The following is a 27,029-nucleotide window of genomic DNA, read 5'->3' as shown; positions in this document are numbered from 1 at the left end:
GTGGAAAAAGTTCGACAGGTCACGGGTCATCGTTTTTCATCAGAAAATTGATTTTTTGGATTGTAGAAAAATTGATTCAAAATGTCATTTGGATTGAGCCTCATGTTGAATAACTGCTTTTGAAAGCCTCAATGTGACCAAAATTTCAATTTTTACAGACTTTTTCTCCTACTCAGAAGCTTCTATTTCGACATATTTCAGGCATTAAAATGACTCTAAACACACTTATTTTAGTTCCAAGAGTTCTAATTGACATGCAATAGTCATTTACAGTCCAAAAATTTAACTTTAAAAAATTACCATTTTTGACCATCTGGAAAAAGTTCGACAGGTCACGGGTCATCGTTTTTCATCAGAAAATTGTTTTTTTGGGCAGTAAAAAAATTGATTCAAAATGTCATTTGGATTGAGACTCATGTTGAATAACTACTTTTGAATGCCTCAATGTGACCAAAATTTCAATTTTTACAGACTTTTTCTCCTACTCAGAAGCTTCTATTTCGACCTATTTCAGGCATTAAAATGACTCTAAACACACTTATTTTAGTTACAAGAGTTCGAATTCACATGTAATAGTCATTTACAGTCCAAAAATTAAACTTTAAAAAATTACCATTTTTGACCATCTGGAAAAAGTTCGACAGGTCACGGGTCATCGATTTTCATCAGAAAATTGATTTTTTGGATTGTAGAAAAATTGATTCAAAATGTCATTTGGATTGAGCCTCATGTTGAATACCTATTTTTTAAATCCTGAATGTGACCAAAATAGCCATTTTTATAGACCTTTTCTCCTACTCAGAAGCTTCTATTTCGACCTATTTCAAGCATTAAAATGACTCTAAACACACTTATTTTAGTTCCAAGAGTTCTAATTCACATGCAATAGTCATTTACAGTCCAAAAATGTAACTTTAAAAAATTACCATTTTTACCATCTGGAAAAAGTTCGACAGGTCACGGGTCATCGTTTTTCATCAGAAAATTGATTTTTTGGACTGTAGAAAAATTGATTCAAAATGTCATTTGGATTGAGCCTCATGTTGAATAACTACTTTTTAAAGCCTCAATGTGACCAAAATTTCTATTTTTACAGACTTTTTCTCCTACTCAGAAGCTTCTATTTCGACCTATTTCAGGCATTAAAATGACTCTAAACACACTTATTTTAGTTCCAAGAGTTCTAATTCACATGCAATAGTCATTTACTGTCCAAAAATTAAACTTTAAAAAATACCATTTTTGACCATCTGGAAAAAGTTCGACAGGTCACGGGTCATCGTTTTTCATCAGAAAATTGATGTTTTGGGCAGTAAAAAAATTTATTCAAAATGTCATTTGGATTGAGACTCATGTTGAATAACTACTTTTGAGAGCCTCAATGTGACCAAAATTTCAATTTTTACAGACTTTTTCTCCTACTCAGAAACTTCTATTTCGCCCTATTTCAGGTATTAAAATGACTCTAAACACACTTATTTTAGTTCCAAGAGTTCTAATTCACATGCAATAGTCATTTACAGTCCAAAAATTAAACTTTAAAAAATTACCATTTTTGACCATCTGGAAAAAGTTCGAAAGGTCACAGGTCATCGATTTTCATCAGAAAATTGATTTTTTGAATTGTAGAAAAATTGATTCAAAATGTCATTTGGATTGAGCCTCATGTTGAATAACTACTTTTTAAAGCCTCAATGTGACCAAAATTTCAATTTTTACAGACTTTTTCTCCTACTCAGAAGCTTCTATTTCGACCTATTTCAGGCATTAAAATGACTCTAAACACAATTATTTTAGTTCCAAGAGTTCTAATTCACATGCAATAGTTATTTACAGTCCAAAAATTAAACTTTAAAAAATTACCATTTTTGACCATCTGGAAAAAGTTTGACAGGTCACGGGTCATCGTTTTTCATCAGAAAATTGATTTTTTGGACTGTAGAAAAATTGATTCAAAATGTCATTTTGATTGAGCCTCATGTTGAATAACTACTTTTTAAAGCCTCAATGTGACCAAAATTGCCATTTTTACAGACATTTTCTCCTACTCATAAGCTTCTATTTCAACCTATTTCAGGCATTAAAATGACTCTAAACACAATTATTTTAGTTCCAAGAGTTCTAATTCACATGCAATAGTCATTTACAGTCCAAAAATTAAACTTTAAAAAATTACCATTTTTGACCATCTGGAAAAAGTTCGATAAGGTCACGGGTCATCGATTTTCATCAGAAAATTGATTTTTTGGATTGTAGAAAAATTGATTCAAAATGTCATTTGGATTGAGCCTCATGTTGAATACCTATTTTTTAAATCCTGAATGTGACCAAAAATAGCCATTTTTACAGACCTTTTCTCCTACTCAGAAGCTTCTATTTCGACCTATTTCAGGCATTAAAATGACTCTAAACACACTCATTTTAGTTCCAAGAGTTCTTATTCACATGCAATAGTAATTTACAGTCCAAAAATTAAACTTTAAAAAATTACCAATTTTGACCATCTGGAAAAAGTTCGACAGGTCACGGGTCATCGATTTTCATCAGAAAATGTATTTTTTGGATTGTAGCAAAATTGATTCAAAATGTCATTTGGATTGAGCCTCATGGTGAATACCTATTTTTTAAAGCCTGAATGTGACTAAAATTGCCCTTTTTACAGACCTTTTCTCCTACTCAGAAGCTTCTATTTCGACCTATTTCAGGCATTAAAATGACTCTAAACACACTTATTTTAGTTCCAAGAGTTCTAATTCACATGCAATAGTCATTTACAGTCCAAAAATTAAACTTTAAAAAATTACCATTTTTGACCATCTGGAAAAAGTTCGACAGGTCACGGGTCATCGTTTTTCATCAGAAAATTGATTTTTTGGATTGTAGAAAAATTGATTCAAAATGTCATTTGGATTGAGCCTCATGTTGAATAACTGCTTTTGAAAGCCTCAATGTGACCAAAATTTCAATTTTTACAGACTTTTTCTCCTACTCAGAAGCTTCTATTTCGACATATTTCAGGCATTAAAATGACTCTAAACACACTTATTTTAGTTCCAAGAGTTCTAATTGACATGCAATAGTCATTTACAGTCCAAAAATTTAACTTTAAAAAATTACCATTTTTGACCATCTGGAAAAAGTTCGACAGGTCACGGGTCATCGTTTTTCATCAGAAAATTGTTTTTTTGGGCAGTAAAAAAATTGATTCAAAATGTCATTTGGATTGAGACTCATGTTGAATAACTACTTTTGAATGCCTCAATGTGACCAAAATTTCAATTTTTATAGACTTTTTCTCCTACTCAGAAACTTCTTTTTCGACCTATTTCAGGCATTAAAATGACTCTAAACACACTTATTTTAGTTACAAGAGTTCGAATTCACATGTAATAGTCATTTACAGTCCAAAAATTAAACTTTAAAAAATTACCATTTTTGACCATCTGGAAAAAGTTCGACAGGTCACGGGTCATCGATTTTCATCAGAAAATTGATTTTTTGGATTGTAGAAAAATTGATTCAAAATGTCATTTGGATTGAGCCTCATGTTGAATACCTATTTTTTAAATCCTGAATGTGACCAAAATAGCCATTTTTATAGACCTTTTCTCCTACTCAGAAGCTTCTATTTCGACCAATTTCAGGCATTAAAATGACTCTAAACATACTTATTTTAGTTCCAAGAGTTCTAATTCACATGCAATAGTCATTTACTGTCCAAAAATTAAACTTTAAAAAATTACCATTTTTGACCATCTGGAAAAAGTTCGACAGGTCACGGGTCATTGTTTTTCATCAGAAAATTGATTTTTTGGACTGTAGAAAAATTGATTCAAAATGTCATTTGGATTGAGCCTCGTGTTGAATAACTACTTTTTGAAGCCTCAATGTGACCAAAATTGCCAATTTTACAGACATTTTCTCCTACTCAGAAGCTTCTATTTCGACCTATTTCAGGCATTAAAATGACTCTAAACACACTTATTTTAGTTCCAAGAGTTCTAATTCACATGCAATAGTCATTTACAGTCCAAAAATGTAACTTTAAAAAATTACCATTTTTGACCATCTGGAAAAAGTTCGACAGGTCACGGGTCATCGTTTTTCATCAGAAAATTGTTTTTTTGGGCAGTAAAAAAATTGATTCAAAATGTCATTTGGATTGAGACTCATGTTGAATAACTACTTTTGAATGCCTCAATGTGACCAAAATTTCAATTTTTACAGACTTTTTCTCCTACTCAGAAGCTTCTATTTCGACCTATTTCAGGCATTAAAATGACTCTAAACACAATTATTTTAGTTCCAAGAGTTCTAATTCACATGCAATAGTCATTTACAGTCCAAAAATTAAACTTTAAAAAATTACCATTTTTGACCATCTGGAAAAAGTTCGATAAGGTCACGGGTCATCGATTTTCATCAGAAAATTGATTCTTTGGATTGTAGAAAAATTGATTCAAAATGTCATTTGGATTGAGCCTCATGTTGAATACCTATTTTTTAAATCCTGAATGTGACCAAAATAGCCATTTTTACAGACCTTTTCTCCTACTCAGAAGCTTCTATTTCGACCTATTTCAGGCATTAAAATGACTCTAAACACACTCATTTTAGTTCCAAGAGTTCTTATTCACATGCAATAGTCATTTACAGTCCAAAAATTAAACTTTAAAAAATTACCAATTTTGACCATCTGGAAAAAGTTCGACAGGTCACGGGTCATCGATTTTCATCAGAAAATGTATTTTTTGGATTGTAGCAAAATTGATTCAAAATGTCATTTGGATTGAGCCTCATGGTGAATACCTATTTTTTAAAGCCTGAATGTGACTAAAATTGCCCTTTTTACAGACCTTTTCTCCTACTCAGAAGCTTCTATTTCGACCTATTTCAGGCATTAAAATGACTCTAAACACACTTATTTTAGTTCCAAGAGTTCTAATTCACATGCAATAGTCATTTACAGTCCAAAAATTAAACTTTAAAAAATTACCATTTTTGACCATGTGGAAAAAGTTCGACAGGTCACGGGTCATCGTTTTTCATCAGAAAATTGATTTTTTGGATTGTAGAAAAATTGATTCAAAATGTCATTTGGATTGAGCCTCATGTTGAATAACTGCTTTTGAAAGCCTCAATGTGACCAAAATTTCAATTTTTACAGACTTTTTCTCCTACTCAGAAGCTTCTATTTCGACATATTTCAGGCATTAAAATGACTCTAAACACACTTATTTTAGTTCCAAGAGTTCTAATTGACATGCAATAGTCATTTACAGTCCAAAAATTTAACTTTAAAAAATTACCATTTTTGACCATCTGGAAAAAGTTCGACAGGTCACGGGTCATCGTTTTTCATCAGAAAATTGTTTTTTTGGGCAGTAAAAAAATTGATTCAAAATGTCATTTGGATTGAGACTCATGTTGAATAACTACTTTTGAATGCCTCAATGTGACCAAAATTTCAATTTTTACAGACTTTTTCTCCTACTCAGAAGCTTCTATTTCGACCTATTTCAGGCATTAAAATGACTCTAAACACACTTATTTTAGTTACAAGAGTTCGAATTCACATGTAATAGTCATTTACAGTCCAAAAATTAAACTTTAAAAAATTACCATTTTTGACCATCTGGAAAAAGTTCGACAGGTCACGGGTCATCGATTTTCATCAGAAAATTGATTTTTTGGATTGTAGAAAAATTGATTCAAAATGTCATTTGGATTGAGCCTCATGTTGAATACCTATTTTTTAAATCCTGAATGTGACCAAAATAGCCATTTTTATAGACCTTTTCTCCTACTCAGAAGCTTCTATTTCGACCTATTTCAGGCATTAAAATGACTCTAAACACACTTATTTTAGTTCCAAGAGTTCTAATTCACATGCAATAGTCATTTACAGTCCAAAAATGTAACTTTAAAAAATTACCATTTTTACCATCTGGAAAAAGTTCGACAGGTCACGGGTCATCGTTTTTCATCAGAAAATTGATTTTTTGGACTGTAGAAAAATTGATTCAAAATGTCATTTGGATTGAGCCTCATGTTGAATAACTACTTTTTAAAGCCTCAATGTGACCAAAATTTCTATTTTTACAGACTTTTTCTCCTACTCAGAAGCTTCTATTTCGACCTATTTCAGGCATTAAAATGACTCTAAACACACTTATTTTAGTTCCAAGAGTTCTAATTCACATGCAATAGTCATTTACTGTCCAAAAATTAAACTTTAAAAAATACCATTTTTGACCATCTGGAAAAAGTTCGACAGGTCACGGGTCATCGTTTTTCATCAGAAAATTGATGTTTTGGGCAGTAAAAATTTTTATTCAAAATGTCATTTGGATTGAGACTCATGTTGAATAACTACTTTTGAGAGCCTCAATGTGACCAAAATTTCAATTTTTACAGACTTTTTCTCCTACTCAGAAGCTTCTATTTCGCCCTATTTCAGGTATTAAAATGACTCTAAACACACTTATTTTAGTTCCAAGAGTTCTAATTCACATGCAATAGTCATTTACAGTCCAAAAATTAAACTTTAAAAAATTACCATTTTTGACCATCTGGAAAAAGTTCGAAAGGTCACGGGTCATCGATTTTCATCAGAAAATTGATTTTTTGAATTGTAGAAAAATTGATTCAAAATGTCATTTGGATTGAGCCTCATGTTGAATAACTACTTTTTAAAGCCTCAATGTGACCAAAATTTCAATTTTTACAGACTTTTTCTCCTACTCAGAAGCTTCTATTTCGACCTATTTCAGGCATTAAAATGACTCTAAACACAATTATTTTAGTTCCAAGAGTTCTAATTCACATGCAATAGTTATTTACAGTCCAAAAATTAAACTTTAAAAAATTACCATTTTTGACCATCTGGAAAAAGTTTGACAGGTCACGGGTCATCGTTTTTCATCAGAAAATTGATTTTTTGGACTGTAGAAAAATTGATTCAAAATGTCATTTTGATTGAGCCTCATGTTGAATAACTACTTTTTAAAGCCTCAATGTGACCAAAATTGCCATTTTTACAGACATTTTCTCCTACTCATAAGCTTCTATTTCAACCTATTTCAGGCATTAAAATGACTCTAAACACAATTATTTTAGTTCCAAGAGTTCTAATTCACATGCAATAGTCATTTACAGTCCAAAAATTAAACTTTAAAAAATTACCATTTTTGACCATCTGGAAAAAGTTCGATAAGGTCACGGGTCATCGATTTTCATCAGAAAATTGATTTTTTGGATTGTAGAAAAATTGATTCAAAATGTCATTTGGATTGAGCCTCATGTTGAATACCTATTTTTTAAATCCTGAATGTGACCAAAATAGCCATTTTTACAGACCTTTTCTCCTACTCAGAAGCTTCTATTTCGACCTATTTCAGGCATTAAAATGACTCTAAACACACTCATTTTAGTTCCAAGAGTTCTTATTCACATGCAATAGTCATTTACAGTCCAAAAATTAAACTTTAAAAAATTACCAATTTTGACCATCTGGAAAAAGTTCGACAGGTCACGGGTCATCGTTTTTCATCAGAAAATTGATTTTTTGGACTGTAGAAAAATTGATTCAAAATGTCATTTTGATTGAGCCTCATGTTGAATAACTACTTTTTAAAGCCTCAATGTGACCAAAATTGCCATTTTTACAGACATTTTCTCCTACTCATAAGCTTCTATTTCAACCTATTTCAGGCATTAAAATGACTCTAAACACAATTATTTTAGTTCCAAGAGTTCTAATTCACATGCAATAGTCATTTACAGTCCAAAAATTAAACTTTAAAAAATTACCATTTTTGACCATCTGGAAAAAGTTCGATAAGGTCACGGGTCATCGATTTTCATCAGAAAATTGATTTTTTGGATTGTAGAAAAATTGATTCAAAATGTCATTTGGATTGAGCCTCATGTTGAATACCTATTTTTTAAATCCTGAATGTGACCAAAATAGCCATTTTTACAGACCTTTTCTCCTACTCAGAAGCTTCTATTTCGACCTATTTCAGGCATTAAAATGACTCTAAACACACTCATTTTAGTTCCAAGAGTTCTTATTCACATGCAATAGTCATTTACAGTCCAAAAATTAAACTTTAAAAAATTACCAATTTTGACCATCTGGAAAAAGTTCGACAGGTCACGGGTCATCGATTTTCATCAGAAAATGTATTTTTTGGATTGTAGCAAAATTGATTCAAAATGTCATTTGGATTGAGCCTCATGGTGAATACCTATTTTTTAAAGCCTGAATGTGACTAAAATTGCCCTTTTTACAGACCTTTTCTCCTACTCAGAAGCTTCTATTTCGACCTATTTCAGGCATTAAAATGACTCTAAACACACTTATTTTAGTTCCAAGAGTTCTAATTCACATGCAATAGTCATTTACAGTCCAAAAATTAAACTTTAAAAAATTACCATTTTTGACCATCTGGAAAAAGTTCGACAGGTCACGGGTCATCGTTTTTCATCAGAAAATTGATTTTTTGGATTGTAGAAAAATTGATTCAAAATGTCATTTGGATTGAGCCTCATGTTGAATAACTGCTTTTGAAAGCCTCAATGTGACCAAAATTTCAATTTTTACAGACTTTTTCTCCTACTCAGAAGCTTCTATTTCGACATATTTCAGGCATTAAAATGACTCTAAACACACTTATTTTAGTTCCAAGAGTTCTAATTGACATGCAATAGTCATTTACAGTCCAAAAATTTAACTTTAAAAAATTACCATTTTTGACCATCTGGAAAAAGTTCGACAGGTCACGGGTCATCGTTTTTCATCAGAAAATTGTTTTTTTGGGCAGTAAAAAAATTGATTCAAAATGTCATTTGGATTGAGACTCATGTTGAATAACTACTTTTGAATGCCTCAATGTGACCAAAATTTCAATTTTTACAGACTTTTTCTCCTACTCAGAAACTTCTTTTTCGACCTATTTCAGGCATTAAAATGACTCTAAACACACTTATTTTAGTTACAAGAGTTCGAATTCACATGTAATAGTCATTTACAGTCCAAAAATTAAACTTTAAAAAATTACCATTTTTGACCATCTGGAAAAAGTTCGACAGGTCACGGGTCATCGATTTTCATCAGAAAATTGATTTTTTGGATTGTAGAAAAATTGATTCAAAATGTCATTTGGATTGAGCCTCATGTTGAATACCTATTTTTTAAATCCTGAATGTGACCAAAATAGCCATTTTTATAGACCTTTTCTCCTACTCAGAAGCTTCTATTTCGACCAATTTCAGGCATTAAAATGACTCTAAACACACTTATTTTAGTTCCAAGAGTTCTAATTCACATGCAATAGTCATTTACTGTCCAAAAATTAAACTTTAAAAAATTACCATTTTTGACCATCTGGAAAAAGTTCGACAGGTCACGGGTCATTGTTTTTCATCAGAAAATTGATTTTTTGGACTGTAGAAAAATTGATTCAAAATGTCATTTGGATTGAGCCTCGTGTTGAATAACTACTTTTTGAAGCCTCAATGTGACCAAAATTGCCAATTTTACAGACATTTTCTCCTACTCAGAAGCTTCTATTTCGACCTATTTCAGGCATTAAAATGACTCTAAACACACTTATTTTAGTTCCAAGAGTTCTAATTCACATGCAATAGTCATTTACAGTCCAAAAATGTAACTTTAAAAAATTACCATTTTTGACCATCTGGAAAAAGTTCGACAGGTCACGGGTCATCGTTTTTCATCAGAAAATTGTTTTTTTGGGCAGTAAAAAAATTGATTCAAAATGTCATTTGGATTGAGACTCATGTTGAATAACTACTTTTGAATGCCTCAATGTGACCAAAATTTCAATTTTTACAGACTTTTTCTCCTACTCAGAAGCTTCTATTTCGACCTATTTCAGGCATTAAAATGACTCTAAACACAATTATTTTAGTTCCAAGAGTTCTAATTCACATGCAATAGTCATTTACAGTCCAAAAATTAAACTTTAAAAAATTACCATTTTTGACCATCTGGAAAAAGTTCGATAAGGTCACGGGTCATCGATTTTCATCAAAAAATTGATTTTTTGGATTGTAGAAAAATTGATTCAAAATGTCATTTGGATTGAGCCTCATGTTGAATACCTATTTTTTAAATCCTGAATGTGACCAAAATAGCCATTTTTACAGACCTTTTCTCCTACTCAGAAGCTTCTATTTCGACCTATTTCAGGCATTAAAATGACTCTAAACACACTCATTTTAGTTCCAAGAGTTCTTATTCACATGCAATAGTCATTTACAGTCCAACAATTACACTTTAAAAAATTACCATTTTTGACCTTCTGGAGAAAGTTCGACAGGTCATCGTTTTTCCTCAGAAAATTGAATTTTTGCACTGTAGAAAAATTGATTCAAAATGTCATTTGGATTGAGCCTCATGTTGAATAACTACTTTTTAAAGCCTCAATGTGACCAAAATTTCAATTTTTACAGACTTTTTCTCCTACTCAGAAGCTTCTATTTCGACCTATTTCAGGCATTAAAATGACTCTAAACACAATTATTTTAGTTCCAAGAGTTCTAATTCACATGCAATAGTCATTTACAGTCCAAAAATTAAACTTTAAAAAATTACCATTTTTGACCATCTGGAAAAAGTTCGATAAGGTCACGGGTCATCGATTTTCATCAGAAAATTGATTTTTTGGATTGTAGAAAAATTGATTCAAAATGTCATTTGGATTGAGCCTCATGTTGAATACCTATTTTTTAAATCCTGAATGTGACCAAAATAGCCATTTTTACAGACCTTTTCTCCTACTCAGAAGCTTCTATTTCGACCTATTTCAGGCATTAAAATGACTCTAAACACACTCATTTTAGTTCCAAGAGTTCTTATTCACATGCAATAGTCATTTACAGTCCAAAAATTAAACTTTAAAAAATTACCAATTTTGACCATCTGGAAAAAGTTCGACAGGTCACGGGTCATCGATTTTCATCAGAAAATGTATTTTTTGGATTGTAGCAAAATTGATTCAAAATGTCATTTGGATTGAGCCTCATGGTGAATACCTATTTTTTAAAGCCTGAATGTGACTAAAATTGCCCTTTTTACAGACCTTTTCTCCTACTCAGAAGCTTCTATTTCGACCTATTTCAGGCATTAAAATGACTCTAAACACACTTATTTTAGTTCCAAGAGTTCTAATTCACATGCAATAGTCATTTACAGTCCAAAAATTAAACTTTAAAAAATTACCATTTTTGACCATGTGGAAAAAGTTCGACAGGTCACGGGTCATCGTTTTTCATCAGAAAATTGATTTTTTGGATTGTAGAAAAATTGATTCAAAATGTCATTTGGATTGAGCCTCATGTTGAATAACTGCTTTTGAAAGCCTCAATGTGACCAAAATTTCAATTTTTACAGACTTTTTCTCCTACTCAGAAGCTTCTATTTCGACATATTTCAGGCATTAAAATGACTCTAAACACACTTATTTTAGTTCCAAGAGTTCTAATTGACATGCAATAGTCATTTACAGTCCAAAAATTTAACTTTAAAAAATTACCATTTTTGACCATCTGGAAAAAGTTCGACAGGTCACGGGTCATCGTTTTTCATCAGAAAATTGTTTTTTTGGGCAGTAAAAAAATTGATTCAAAATGTCATTTGGATTGAGACTCATGTTGAATAACTACTTTTGAATGCCTCAATGTGACCAAAATTTCAATTTTTACAGACTTTTTCTCCTACTCAGAAGCTTCTATTTCGACCTATTTCAGGCATTAAAATGACTCTAAACACACTTATTTTAGTTACAAGAGTTCGAATTCACATGTAATAGTCATTTACAGTCCAAAAATTAAACTTTAAAAAATTACCATTTTTGACCATCTGGAAAAAGTTCGACAGGTCACGGGTCATCGATTTTCATCAGAAAATTGATTTTTTGGATTGTAGAAAAATTGATTCAAAATGTCATTTGGATTGAGCCTCATGTTGAATACCTATTTTTTAAATCCTGAATGTGACCAAAATAGCCATTTTTATAGACCTTTTCTCCTACTCAGAAGCTTCTATTTCGACCTATTTCAGGCATTAAAATGACTCTAAACACACTTATTTTAGTTCCAAGAGTTCTAATTCACATGCAATAGTCATTTACAGTCCAAAAATGTAACTTTAAAAAATTACCATTTTTACCATCTGGAAAAAGTTCGACAGGTCACGGGTCATCGTTTTTCATCAGAAAATTGATTTTTTGGACTGTAGAAAAATTGATTCAAAATGTCATTTGGATTGAGCCTCATGTTGAATAACTACTTTTTAAAGCCTCAATGTGACCAAAATTTCTATTTTTACAGACTTTTTCTCCTACTCAGAAGCTTCTATTTCGACCTATTTCAGGCATTAAAATGACTCTAAACACACTTATTTTAGTTCCAAGAGTTCTAATTCACATGCAATAGTCATTTACTGTCCAAAAATTAAACTTTAAAAAATACCATTTTTGACCATCTGGAAAAAGTTCGACAGGTCACGGGTCATCGTTTTTCATCAGAAAATTGATGTTTTGGGCAGTAAAAAAATTTATTCAAAATGTCATTTGGATTGAGACTCATGTTGAATAACTACTTTTGAGAGCCTCAATGTGACCAAAATTTCAATTTTTACAGACTTTTTCTCCTACTCAGAAGCTTCTATTTCGCCCTATTTCAGGTATTAAAATGACTCTAAACACACTTATTTTAGTTCCAAGAGTTCTAATTCACATGCAATAGTCATTTACAGTCCAAAAATTAAACTTTAAAAAATTACCATTTTTGACCATCTGGAAAAAGTTCGAAAGGTCACGGGTCATCGATTTTCATCAGAAAATTGATTTTTTGAATTGTAGAAAAATTGATTCAAAATGTCATTTGGATTGAGCCTCATGTTGAATAACTACTTTTTAAAGCCTCAATGTGACCAAAATTTCAATTTTTACAGACTTTTTCTCCTACTCAGAAGCTTCTATTTCGACCTATTTCAGGCATTAAAATGACTCTAAACACAATTATTTTAGTTCCAAGAGTTCTAATTCACATGCAATAGTCATTTACAGTCCAAAAATTAAACTTTAAAAAATTACCATTTTTGACCATCTGGAAAAAGTTCGAAAGGTCACGGGTCATCGATTTTCATCAGAAAATTGATTTTTTGAATTGTAGAAAAATTGATTCAAAATGTCATTTGGATTGAGCCTCATGTTGAATAACTACTTTTTAAAGCCTCAATGTGACCAAAATTTCAATTTTTACAGACTTTTTCTCCTACTCAGAAGCTTCTATTTCGACCTATTTCAGGCATTAAAATGACTCTAAACACAATTATTTTAGTTCCAAGAGTTCTAATTCACATGCAATAGTTATTTACAGTCCAAAAATTAAACTTTAAAAAATTACCATTTTTGACCATCTGGAAAAAGTTTGACAGGTCACGGGTCATCGTTTTTCATCAGAAAATTGATTTTTTGGACTGTAGAAAAATTGATTCAAAATGTCATTTTGATTGAGCCTCATGTTGAATAACTACTTTTTAAAGCCTCAATGTGACCAAAATTGCCATTTTTACAGACATTTTCTCCTACTCATAAGCTTCTATTTCAACCTATTTCAGGCATTAAAATGACTCTAAACACAATTATTTTAGTTCCAAGAGTTCTAATTCACATGCAATAGTCATTTACAGTCCAAAAATTAAACTTGAAAAAATTACCATTTTTAACCATCTGGAAAAAGTTCGATAAGGTCACGGGTCATCGATTTTCATCAGAAAATTGATTTTTTGGATTGTAGAAAAATTGATTCAAAATGTCATTTGGATTGAGCCTCATGTTGAATACCTATTTTTTAAATCCTGAATGTGACCAAAATAGCCATTTTTACAGACCTTTTCTCCTACTCAGAAGCTTCTATTTCGACCTATTTCAGGCATTAAAATGACTCTAAACACACTCATTTTAGTTCCAAGAGTTCTTATTCACATGCAATAGTCATTTACAGTCCAAAAATTAAACTTTAAAAAATTACCAATTTTGACCATCTGGAAAAAGTTCGACAGGTCACGGGTCATCGATTTTCATCAGAAAATGTATTTTTTGGATTGTAGCAAAATTGATTCAAAATGTCATTTGGATTGAGCCTCATGGTGAATACCTATTTTTTAAAGCCTGAATGTGACTAAAATTGCCCTTTTTACAGACCTTTTCTCCTACTCAGAAGCTTCTATTTCGACCTATTTCAGGCATTAAAATGACTCTAAACACACTTATTTTAGTTCCAAGAGTTCTAATTCACATGCAATAGTCATTTACAGTCCAAAAATTAAACTTTAAAAAATTACCATTTTTGACCATCTGGAAAAAGTTCGACAGGTCACGGGTCATCGTTTTTCATCAGAAAATTGATTTTTTGGATTGTAGAAAAATTGATTCAAAATGTCATTTGGATTGAGCCTCATGTTGAATAACTGCTTTTGAAAGCCTCAATGTGACCAAAATTTCAATTTTTACAGACTTTTTCTCCTACTCAGAAGCTTCTATTTCGACATATTTCAGGCATTAAAATGACTCTAAACACACTTATTTTAGTTCCAAGAGTTCTAATTGACATGCAATAGTCATTTACAGTCCAAAAATTTAACTTTAAAAAATTACCATTTTTGACCTTCTGGAAAAAGTTCGACAGGTCACGGGTCATCGTTTTTCATCAGAAAATTGTTTTTTTGGGCAGTAAAAAAATTGATTCAAAATGTCATTTGGATTGAGACTCATGTTGAATAACTACTTTTGAATGCCTCAATGTGACCAAAATTTCAATTTTTACAGACTTTTTCTCCTACTCAGAAGCTTCTATTTCGACCTATTTCAGGCATTAAAATGACTCTAAACACACTTATTTTAGTTACAAGAGTTCGAATTCACATGTAATAGTCATTTACAGTCCAAAAATTAAACTTTAAAAAATTACCATTTTTGACCATCTGGAAAAAGTTCGACAGGTCACGGGTCATCGATTTTCATCAGAAAATTGATTTTTTGGATTGTAGAAAAATTGATTCAAAATGTCATTTGGATTGAGCCTCATGTTGAATACCTATTTTTTAAATCCTGAATGTGACCAAAATAGCCATTTTTATAGACCTTTTCTCCTACTCAGAAGCTTCTATTTCGACCTATTTCAGGCATTAAAATGACTCTAAACACACTTATTTTAGTTCCAAGAGTTCTAATTCACATGCAATAGTCATTTACAGTCCAAAAATGTAACTTTAAAAAATTACCATTTTTACCATCTGGAAAAAGTTCGACAGGTCACGGGTCATCGTTTTTCATCAGAAAATTGATTTTTTGGACTGTAGAAAAATTGATTCAAAATGTCATTTGGATTGAGCCTCATGTTGAATAACTACTTTTTAAAGCCTCAATGTGACCAAAATTTCTATTTTTACAGACTTTTTCTCCTACTCAGAAGCTTCTATTTCGCCCTATTTCAGGTATTAAAATGACTCTAAACACACTTATTTTAGTTCCAAGAGTTCTAATTCACATGCAATAGTCATTTACAGTCCAAAAATTAAACTTTAAAAAATTACCATTTTTGACCATCTGGAAAAAGTTCGAAAGGTCACGGGTCATCGATTTTCATCAGAAAATTGATTTTTTGAATTGTAGAAAAATTGATTCAAAATGTCATTTGGATTGAGCCTCATGTTGAATAACTACTTTTTAAAGCCTCAATGTGACCAAAATTTCAATTTTTACAGACTTTTTCTCCTACTCAGAAGCTTCTATTTCGACCTATTTCAGGCATTAAAATGACTCTAAACACAATTATTTTAGTTCCAAGAGTTCTAATTCACATGCAATAGTTATTTACAGTCCAAAAATTAAACTTTAAAAAATTACCATTTTTGACCATCTGGAAAAAGTTTGACAGGTCACGGGTCATCGTTTTTCATCAGAAAATTGATTTTTTGGACTGTAGAAAAATTGATTCAAAATGTCATTTTGATTGAGCCTCATGTTGAATAACTACTTTTTAAAGCCTCAATGTGACCAAAATTGCCATTTTTACAGACATTTTCTCCTACTCATAAGCTTCTATTTCAACCTATTTCAGGCATTAAAATGACTCTAAACACAATTATTTTAGTTCCAAGAGTTCTAATTCACATGCAATAGTCATTTACAGTCCAAAAATTAAACTTTAAAAAATTACCATTTTTGACCATCTGGAAAAAGTTCGATAAGGTCACGGGTCATCGATTTTCATCAGAAAATTGATTTTTTGGATTGTAGAAAAATTGATTCAAAATGTCATTTGGATTGAGCCTCATGTTGAATACCTATTTTTTAAATCCTGAATGTGACCAAAATAGCCATTTTTACAGACCTTTTCTCCTACTCAGAAGCTTCTATTTCGACCTATTTCAGGCATTAAAATGACTCTAAACACACTCATTTTAGTTCCAAGAGTTCTTATTCACATGCAATAGTCATTTACAGTCCAAAAATTAAACTTTAAAAAATTACCAATTTTGACCATCTGGAAAAAGTTCGACAGGTCACGGGTCATCGATTTTCATCAGAAAATGTATTTTTTGGATTGTAGCAAAATTGATTCAAAATGTCATTTGGATTGAGCCTCATGGTGAATACCTATTTTTTAAAGCCTGAATGTGACTAAAATTGCCCTTTTTACAGACCTTTTCTCCTACTCAGAAGCTTCTATTTCGACCTATTTCAGGCATTAAAATGACTCTAAACACACTTATTTTAGTTCCAAGAGTTCTAATTCACATGCAATAGTCATTTACAGTCCAAAAATTAAACTTTAAAAAATTACCATTTTTGACCATCTGGAAAAAGTTCGACAGGTCACGGGTCATCGTTTTTCATCAGAAAATTGATTTTTTGGATTGTAGAAAAATTGATTCAAAATGTCATTTGGATTGAGCCTCATGTTGAATAACTGCTTTTGAAAGCCTCAATGTGACCAAAATTTCAATTTTTACAGACTTTTTCTCCTACTCAGAAGCTTCTATTTCGACATATTTCAGGCATTAAAATGACTCTAAACACACTTATTTTAGTTCCAAGAGTTCTAATTGACATGCAATAGTCATTTACAGTCCAAAAATTTAACTTTAAAAAATTACCATTTTTGACCATCTGGAAAAAGTTCGACAGGTCACGGGTCATCGTTTTTCATCAGAAAATTGTTTTTTTGGGCAGTAAAAAAATTGATTCAAAATGTCATTTGGATTGAGACTCATGTTGAATAACTACTTTTGAATGCCTCAATGTGACCAAAATTTCAATTTTTACAGACTTTTTCTCCTACTCAGAAACTTCTTTTTCGACCTATTTCAGGCATTAAAATGACTCTAAACACACTTATTTTAGTTACAAGAGTTCGAATTCACATGTAATAGTCATTTACAGTCCAAAAATTAAACTTTAAAAAATTACCATTTTTGACCATCTGGAAAAAGTTCGACAGGTCACGGGTCATCGATTTTCATCAGAAAATTGATTTTTTGGATTGTAGAAAAATTGATTCAAAATGTCATTTGGATTGAGCCTCATGTTGAATACCTATTTTTTAAATCCTGAATGTGACCAAAATAGCCATTTTTATAGACCTTTTCTCCTACTCAGAAGCTTCTATTTCGACCAATTTCAGGCATTAAAATGACTCTAAACACACTTATTTTAGTTCCAAGAGTTCTAATTCACATGCAATAGTCATTTACTGTCCAAAAATTAAACTTTAAAAAATTACCATTTTTGACCATCTGGAAAAAGTTCGACAGGTCACGGGTCATTGTTTTTCATCAGAAAATTGATTTTTTGGACTGTAGAAAAATTGATTCAAAATGTCATTTGGATTGAGCCTCGTGTTGAATAACTACTTTTTGAAGCCTCAATGTGACCAAAATTGCCAATTTTACAGACATTTTCTCCTACTCAGAAGCTTCTATTTCGACCTATTTCAGGCATTAAAATGACTCTAAACACACTTATTTTAGTTCCAAGAGTTCTAATTCACATGCAATAGTCATTTACAGTCCAAAAATGTAACTTTAAAAAATTACCATTTTTGACCATCTGGAAAAAGTTCGACAGGTCACGGGTCATCGTTTTTCATCAGAAAATTGTTTTTTTGGGCAGTAAAAAAATTGATTCAAAATGTCATTTGGATTGAGACTCATGTTGAATAACTACTTTTGAATGCCTCAATGTGACCAAAATTTCAATTTTTACAGACTTTTTCTCCTACTCAGAAGCTTCTATTTCGACCTATTTCAGGCATTAAAATGACTCTAAACACAATTATTTTAGTTCCAAGAGTTCTAATTCACATGCAATAGTCATTTACAGTCCAAAAATTAAACTTTAAAAAATTACCATTTTTGACCATCTGGAAAAAGTTCGATAAGGTCACGGGTCATCGATTTTCATCAGAAAATTGATTTTTTGGATTGTAGAAAAATTGATTCAAAATGTCATTTGGATTGAGCCTCATGTTGAATACCTATTTTTTAAATCCTGAATGTGACCAAAATAGCCATTTTTACAGACCTTTTCTCCTACTCAGAAGCTTCTATTTCGACCTATTTCAGGCATTAAAATGACTCTAAACACACTCATTTTAGTTCCAAGAGTTCTTATTCACATGCAATAGTCATTTACAGTCCAAAAATTAAACTTTAAAAAATTACCAATTTTGACCATCTGGAAAAAGTTCGACAGGTCACGGGTCATCGATTTTCATCAGAAAATGTATTTTTTGGATTGTAGCAAAATTGATTCAAAATGTCATTTGGATTGAGCCTCATGGTGAATACCTATTTTTTAAAGCCTGAATGTGACTAAAATTGCCCTTTTTACAGACCTTTTCTCCTACTCGGAAGCTTCTATTTCGACCTATTTCAGGCATTAAAATGACTCTAAACACACTTATTTTAGTTCCAAGAGTTCTAATTCACATGCAATAGTCATTTACAGTCTAAAAATTAAACTTTAAAAAATTACCATTTTTGACCATCTGGAAAAAGTTCGACAGGTCACGGGTCATCGTTTTTCATCAGAAAATTGATTTTTTGGATTGTAGAAAAATTGATTCAAAATGTCATTTGGATTGAGCCTCATGTTGAATAACTGCTTTTGAAAGCCTCAATGTGACCAAAATTTCAATTTTTACAGACTTTTTCTCCTACTCAGAAGCTTCTATTTCGACATATTTCAGGCATTAAAATGACTCTAAACACACTTATTTTAGTTCCAAGAGTTCTTATTCACATGCAATAGTCATTTACAGTCCAAAAATTTAACTTTAAAAAATTACCATTTTTGACCATCTGTAAAAAGTTCGACAGGTCACGGGTCATCGTTTTTCATCAGAAAATTGTTTTTTTGGGCAGTAAAAAAATTGATTCAAAATGTCATTTGGATTGAGACTCATGTTGAATAACTACTTTTGAATGCCTCAATGTGACCAAAATTTCAATTTTTACAGACTTTTTCTCCTACTCAGAAGCTTCTATTTCGACCTATTTCAGGCATTAAAATGACTCTAAACACACTTATTTTAGTTACAAGAGTTCGAATTCACATGTAATAGTCATTTACAGTCCAAAAATTAAACTTTAAAAAATTACCATTTTTGACCATCTGGAAAAAGTTCGACAGGTCACGGGTCATCGATTTTCATCAGAAAATTGATTTTTTGGATTGTAGAAAAATTGATTCAAAATGTCATTTGGATTGAGCCTCATGTTGAATACCTATTTTTTAAATCCTGAATGTGACCAAAATAGCCATTTTTATAGACCTTTTCTCCTACTCAGAAGCTTCTATTTCGACCTATTTCAGGCATTAAAATGACTCTAAACACACTTATTTTAGTTCCAAGAGTTCTAATTCACATGCAATAGTCATTTACAGTCCAAAAATGTAACTTTAAAAAATTACCATTTTTACCATCTGGAAAAAGTTCGACAGGTCACGGGTCATCGTTTTTCATCAGAAAATTGATTTTTTGGACTGTAGAAAAATTGATTCAAAATGTCATTTGGATTGAGCCTCATGTTGAATAACTACTTTTTAAAGCCTCAATGTGACCAAAATTTCTATTTTTACAGACTTTTTCTCCTACTCAGAAGCTTCTATTTCGACCTATTTCAGGCATTAAAATGACTCTAAACACACTTATTTTAGTTCCAAGAGTTCTAATTCACATGCAATAGTCATTTACTATCCAAAAATTAAACTTTAAAAAATACCATTTTTGACCATCTGGAAAAAGTTCGACAGGTCACGGGTCATCGTTTTTCATCAGAAAATTGATGTTTTGGGCAGTAAAAAAATTTATTCAAAATGTCATTTGGATTGAGACTCATGTTGAATAACTACTTTTGTGAGCCTCAATGTGACCAAAATTTCAATTTTTACAGACTTTTTCTCCTACTCAGAAGCTTCTATTTCGCCCTATTTCAGGTATTAAAATGACTCTAAACACACTTATTTTAGTTCCAAGAGTTCTAATTCACATGCAATAGTCATTTACAGTCCAAAAATTAAACTTTAAAAAATTACCATTTTTGACCATCTGGAAAAAGTTCGAAAGGTCACGGGTCATCGATTTTCATCAGAAAATTGATTTTTTGAATTGTAGAAAAATTGATTCAAAATGTCAGTTGGATTGAGCCTCATGTTGAATAACTACTTTTTAAAGCCTCAATGTGACCAAAATTTCAATTTTTACAGACTTTTTCTCCTACTCAGAAGCTTCTATTTCGACCTATTTCAGGCATTAAAATGACTCTAAACACAATTATTTTAGTTCCAAGAGTTCTAATTCACATGCAATAGTTATTTACAGTCCAAAAATTAAACTTTAAAAAATTACCATTTTTGACCATCTGGAAAAAGTTTGACAGGTCACGGGTCATCGTTTTTCATCAGAAAATTGATTTTTTGGACTGTAGAAAAATTGATTCAAAATGTCATTTTGATTGAGCCTCATGTTGAATAACTACTTTTTAAAGCCTCAATGTGACCAAAATTGCCATTTTTACAGACATTTTCTCCTACTCATAAGCTTCTATTTCAACCTATTTCAGGCATTAAAATGACTCTAAACACAATTATTTTAGTTCCAAGAGTTCTAATTCACATGCAATAGTCATTTACAGTCCAAAAATTAAACTTTAAAAAATTACCATTTTTGACCATCTGGAAAAAGTTCGATAAGGTCACGGGTCATCGATTTTCATCAGAAAATTGATTTTTTGGATTGTAGAAAAATTGATTCAAAATGTCATTTGGATTGAGCCTCATGTTGAATACCTATTTTTTAAATCCTGAATGTGACCAAAAAAGCCATTTTTACAGACCTTTTCTCCTACTCAGAAGCTTCTATTTCGACCTATTTCAGGCATTAAAATGACTCTAAACACACTCATTTTAGTTCCAAGAGTTCTTATTCACATGCAATAGTCATTTACAGTCCAAAAATTAAACTTTAAAAAATTACCAATTTTGACCATCTGGAAAAAGTTCGACAGGTCACGGGTCATCGATTTTCATCAGAAAATGTATTTTTTGGATTGTAGCAAAATTGATTCAAAATGTCATTTGGATTGAGCCTCATGGTGAATACCTATTTTTTAAAGCCTGAATGTGACTAAAATTGCCCTTTTTACAGACCTTTTCTCCTACTCAGAAGCTTCTATTTCGACCTATTTCAGGCATTAAAATGACTCTAAACACACTTATTTTAGTTCCAAGAGTTCTAATTCACATGCAATAGTCATTTACAGTCCAAAAATTAAACTTTAAAAAATTACCATTTTTGACCATCTGGAAAAAGTTCGACAGGTCACGGGTCATCGTTTTTCATCAGAAAATTGATTTTTTGGATTGTGGAAAAATTGATTCAAAATGTCATTTGGATTGAGCCTCATGTTGAATAACTGCTTTTGAAAGCCTCAATGTGACCAAAATTTCAATTTTTACAGACTTTTTCTCCTACTCAGAAGCTTTTATTTCGACATATTTCAGGCATTAAAATGACTCTAAACACACTTATTTTAGTTCCAAGAGTTCTAATTGACATGCAATAGTCATTTACAGTCCAAAAATTTAACTTTAAAAAATTACCATTTTTGAACATCTGGAAAAAGTTCGACAGGTCACGGGTCATCGTTTTTCATCAGAAAATTGTTTTTTTGGGCAGTAAAAAAATTGATTCAAAATGTCATTTGGATTGAGACTCATGTTGAATAACTACTTTTGAATGCCTCAATGTGACCAAAATTTCAATTTTTACAGACTTTTTCTCCTACTCAGAAACTTCTTTTTCGACCTATTTCAGGCATTAAAATGACTCTAAACACACTTATTTTAGTTACAAGAGTTCGAATTCACATGTAATAGTCATTTACAGTCCAACAATTAAACTTTAAAAAATTACCATTTTTGACCATCTGGAAAAAGTTCGACAGGTCACGGGTCATCGATTTTCATCAGAAAATTGATTTTTTGGATTGTAGAAAAATTGATTCAAAATGTCATTTGGATTGAGCCTCATGTTGAATACCTATTTTTTAAATCCTGAATGTGACCAAAATAGCCATTTTTATAGACCTTTTCTCCTACTCAGAAGCTTCTATTTCGACCAATTTCAGGCATTAAAATGACTCTAAACACACTTATTTTAGTTCCAAGAGTTCTAATTCACATGCAATAGTCATTTACTGTCCAAAAATTAAACTTTAAAAAATTACCATTTTTGACCGTCTGGAAAAAGTTCGACAGGTCACGGGTCATTGTTTTTCATCAGAAAATTGATTTTTTGGACTGTAGAAAAATTGATTCAAAATGTCATTTGGATTGAGCCTCGTGTTGAATAACTACTTTTTGAAGCCTCAATGTGACCAAAATTGCCAATTTTACAGACATTTTCTCCTACTCAGAAGCTTCTATTTCGACCTATTTCAGGCATTAAAAGGACTCTAAACACACCTATTTCAGTTCCAAAAGTAATAATTCACATGCAATAGTCATTTACAGTCCAAAAATTAAACTTTAAAAAATTACCATTTTTGACCATCTGGAAAAAGTTTGACAGGTCACGGGTCATCGTTTCTCATCAGAAAATTGATTTTTTGGACTGTAGAAAAATTGATTCAAAATGTCATTTGGATTGAGCCTCATGTTGAATAACTACTTTTTAAAGCCTCAATGTGACCAAAATTTCAATTTTTACAGACTTTTTCTCCTACTCAGACTTTTATTTCGACCTATTTCAGGCATTAAAATGACTCTAAACACAATTATTTTAGTTCCAAGAGTTCTAATTCACATGCAATAGTCATTTACAGTCCAAAAATTAAACTTTAAAAAATTACCATTTTTGACCATCTGGAAAAAGTTTGACAGGTCACGGGTCATCGTTTTTCATCAGAAAATTGATTTTTTGGACTGTAGAAAAATTGATTCAAAATGTCATTTTGATTGAGTCTCATGTTGAATAACTACTTTTTAAAGCCTCAATGTGACCAAAATTGCCATTTTTACAGACATTTTCTCCTACTCAAAAGCTTCTATTTCAACCTATTCCAGGCATTAAAATGACTCTAAACACACTTATTTTAGTTCCAAGAGTTCTAATTCACATGCAATAGTCATTTACAGTCCAAAAATGTAACTTAAAAAAATTACCATTTTTGACCATCTGGAAAAAGTTCGACAGGTCACGGGTCATCGTTTTTCATCAGAAAATTGTTTTTTTGGGCAGTAAAAAAATTGATTCAAAATGTCATTTGGATTGAGACTCATGTTGAATAACTACTTTTGAATGCCTCAATGTGACCAAAATTTCAATTTTTACAGACTTTTTCTCCTACTCAGAAGCTTCTATTTCGACCTATTTCAGGCATTAAAATGACTCTAAACACACTTATTTTAGTTACAAGAGTTCGAATTCACATGTAATAGTCATTTACAGTCCAAAAATTAAACTTTAAAAAATTACCATTTTTGACCATCTGGAAAAAGTTCGACAGGTCACGGGTCATCGATTTTCATCAGAAAATTGATTTTTTGGATTGTAGAAAAATTGATTCAAAATGTCATTTGGATTGAGCCTCATGTTGAATACCTATTTTTTAAATCCTGAATGTGACCAAAATAGCCATTTTAACAGACCTTTTCTCCTACTCAGAAGCTTCTATTTTGACCTATTTCAGGCATTAAAATGACTCTAAACACACTTATTTTAGTTCCAAGAGTTCTAATTCACATGCAATAGTCATTTACTGTCCAAAAATTAAACTTTAAAAAATTACCATTTTTGACCATCTGGAAAAAGTTCGACAGGTCACGGGTCATCGTTTTTCATCAGAAAATTGATTTTTTGGACTGTAGAAAAATTGATTCAAAATGTCATTTTGATTGAGCCTCGTGTTGAATAACTACTTTTTAAAGCCTCAATGTGACCAAAATTGCCAATTTTACAGACATTTTCTCCTACTCAGAAGCTTCTATTTCGACCTATTTCAGGCATTAAAAGGACTCTAAACACACCTATTTTAGTTCCAAAAGTAATAATTCGCATGCAATAGTCATTTACAGTCCAAAAATTAAACTTTAAAAAATTATCATTTTTGACCATCTGGATAAAGTTTGACAGGTCACGGGTCATCGTTTTTCATCAGAAAATTGATTTTTTTGGACTGTAGAAAAATTGATTCAAAATGTCATTTGGATTGAGCCTCATGTGAATAACTACTTTTTAAAGCCTCAATGTGACCAAAATTTCAATTTTTACAGACTTTTTCTCCTACTCAGAAGCTTCTATTTCGACCTATTTCAGGCATTAAAATGACTCTAAACACAATTATTTTAGTTCCAAGAGTTCTAATTCACATGCAATTGTCATTTACAGTCCAAAAATTAAACTTTAAAAAATTACCATTTTTGACCATCTGGAAAAAGTTTGACAGGTCACGGGTCATCGTTTTTCATCAGAAAATTGATTTTTTGGACTGTAGAAAAATTGATTCAAAATGTCATTTTGATTGAGCCTCATGTTGAATAACTACTTTTTAAAGCCTCAATGTGACCAAAATTGCCATTTTTACAGACATTTTCTCCTACTCAAAAGCTTCTATTTCAACCTATTCCAGGCATTAAAATGACTCTAAACACACTTATTTTAGTTCCAAGAGTTCAAATTCACATGCAATAGTCATTTACAGTCCAAAAATGTAACTTTAAAAAATTACCATTTTTGACCATCTGGAAAAAGTTCGACAGGTCACGGGTCATCGTTTTTCATCAGAAAATTGATTTTTTGGACTGTAGAAAAATTGATTCAAAATGTCATTTGGATTGAGCCTCATGCTGAATAACTACTTTTTAAAGCCTCAATGTGACCAAAATTTCAATTTTTACAGACTTTTTCTCCTACTCAGAAGCTTCTATTTCGACCTATTTCAGGCATTAAAATGACTCTAAACACAATTATTTTAGTTCCAAGAGTTCTAATTCACATGCAATTGTCATTTACAGTCCAAAAATTAAACTTTAAAAAATTACCATTTTTGACCATTTGGAAAAAGTTTGACAGGTCACGGGTCATCGATTTTCATCAGAAAATTGATTTTTTGGATTGTAGAAAAATTGATTCAAAATGTCATTTGGATTGAGCCTCATGTTGAATACCTATTTTTTAAATCCTGAATGTGACCAAAATAGCCATTTTTACAGACCTTTTCTCCTACTCAGAAGCTTCTATTTCGACCTATTTCAGGCATTAAAATGACTCTAAACACACTTATTTTAGTTCCAAGAGTTCTAATTCACATGCAATAGTCATTTACTGTCCAAAAATTTAACTTTAAAAAATTACCATTTTTGACCATCTGGAAAAAGTTCGACAGGTCACGGGTCATCGTTTTTCATCAGAAAATTGATTTTTTGGACTGTAGAAAAATTGATTCAAAATGTCATTTTGATTGAGCCTCGTGTTGAATAACTACTTTTTAAAGCCTCAATGTGACCAAAATTGCCAATTTTACAGACATTTTCTCCTACTCAGAAGCTTCTATTTCGACCTATTTCAGGCAGTAAAAGGACTCTAAACACACCTATTTTAGTTCCAAAAGTGATAATTCACATGCAATAGTCATTTATAGTCAAAAAATTTAACTTAAAGTAATTACCATTTTTGACCATCTGGAAAAAGTTCGTCAGGTCACGGGTCATCGTTTTTCATCAGAAAATTGATTTTTTGGATTGTGGAAAAATTGATTCAAAATGTCATTTGGATTGAGCCTCATGTTGAATAACTACTTTTTAAAGCCTCAATGTGACCAAAAATGCCATTTTTACAGACATTTTCTCCTACTCAGAAGCTTCTATTTCGACCTATTTCAGGCATTAAAATGACTCTAAACACACTTATTTTAGTTCCAAGAGTTCTAATTCACATGCAATAGTCATTTACAGTCCAAAAATTTAACTTTAAAAAATTACCATTTTTACCATCTGGAAAAAGTTCGACAGGTCACGGGTCATCGTTTTTCATCAGAAAATTGATTTTTTGGACTGTAGAAAAATTGATTCAAAATGTCATTTGGATTGAGCCTCATGTTGAATAACTACTTTTTAAAGCCTCAATGTGACCAAAATTTCAATTTTTACAGACTTTTTCTCCTACTCAGAAGCTTCTTTTTCGACCTATTTCAGGCATTAAAATGACTCTAAACACACTTATTTTAGTTCCAAGAGTTCTAATTCACATGCAATAGTCATTTACTGTCCAAAAATTAAACTTTAAAAAATTACCATTTTTGACCATCTGGAAAAAGTTCGACAGGTCACGGGTCATCGTTTTTCATCAGAAAATTGATTTTTTGGGCCGTAAAAAAACTTGATTCAAAATGTCATTTGGATTGAGACTCATGTTGAATAACTACT

This window comes from Triturus cristatus, chromosome 11 (assembly GCF_964204655.1).
Source record: "Triturus cristatus chromosome 11, aTriCri1.1, whole genome shotgun sequence".
Lineage (NCBI taxonomy): Eukaryota > Metazoa > Chordata > Amphibia > Caudata > Salamandridae > Triturus > Triturus cristatus.
Note: the sequence above shows the minus strand (reverse complement) of the source record.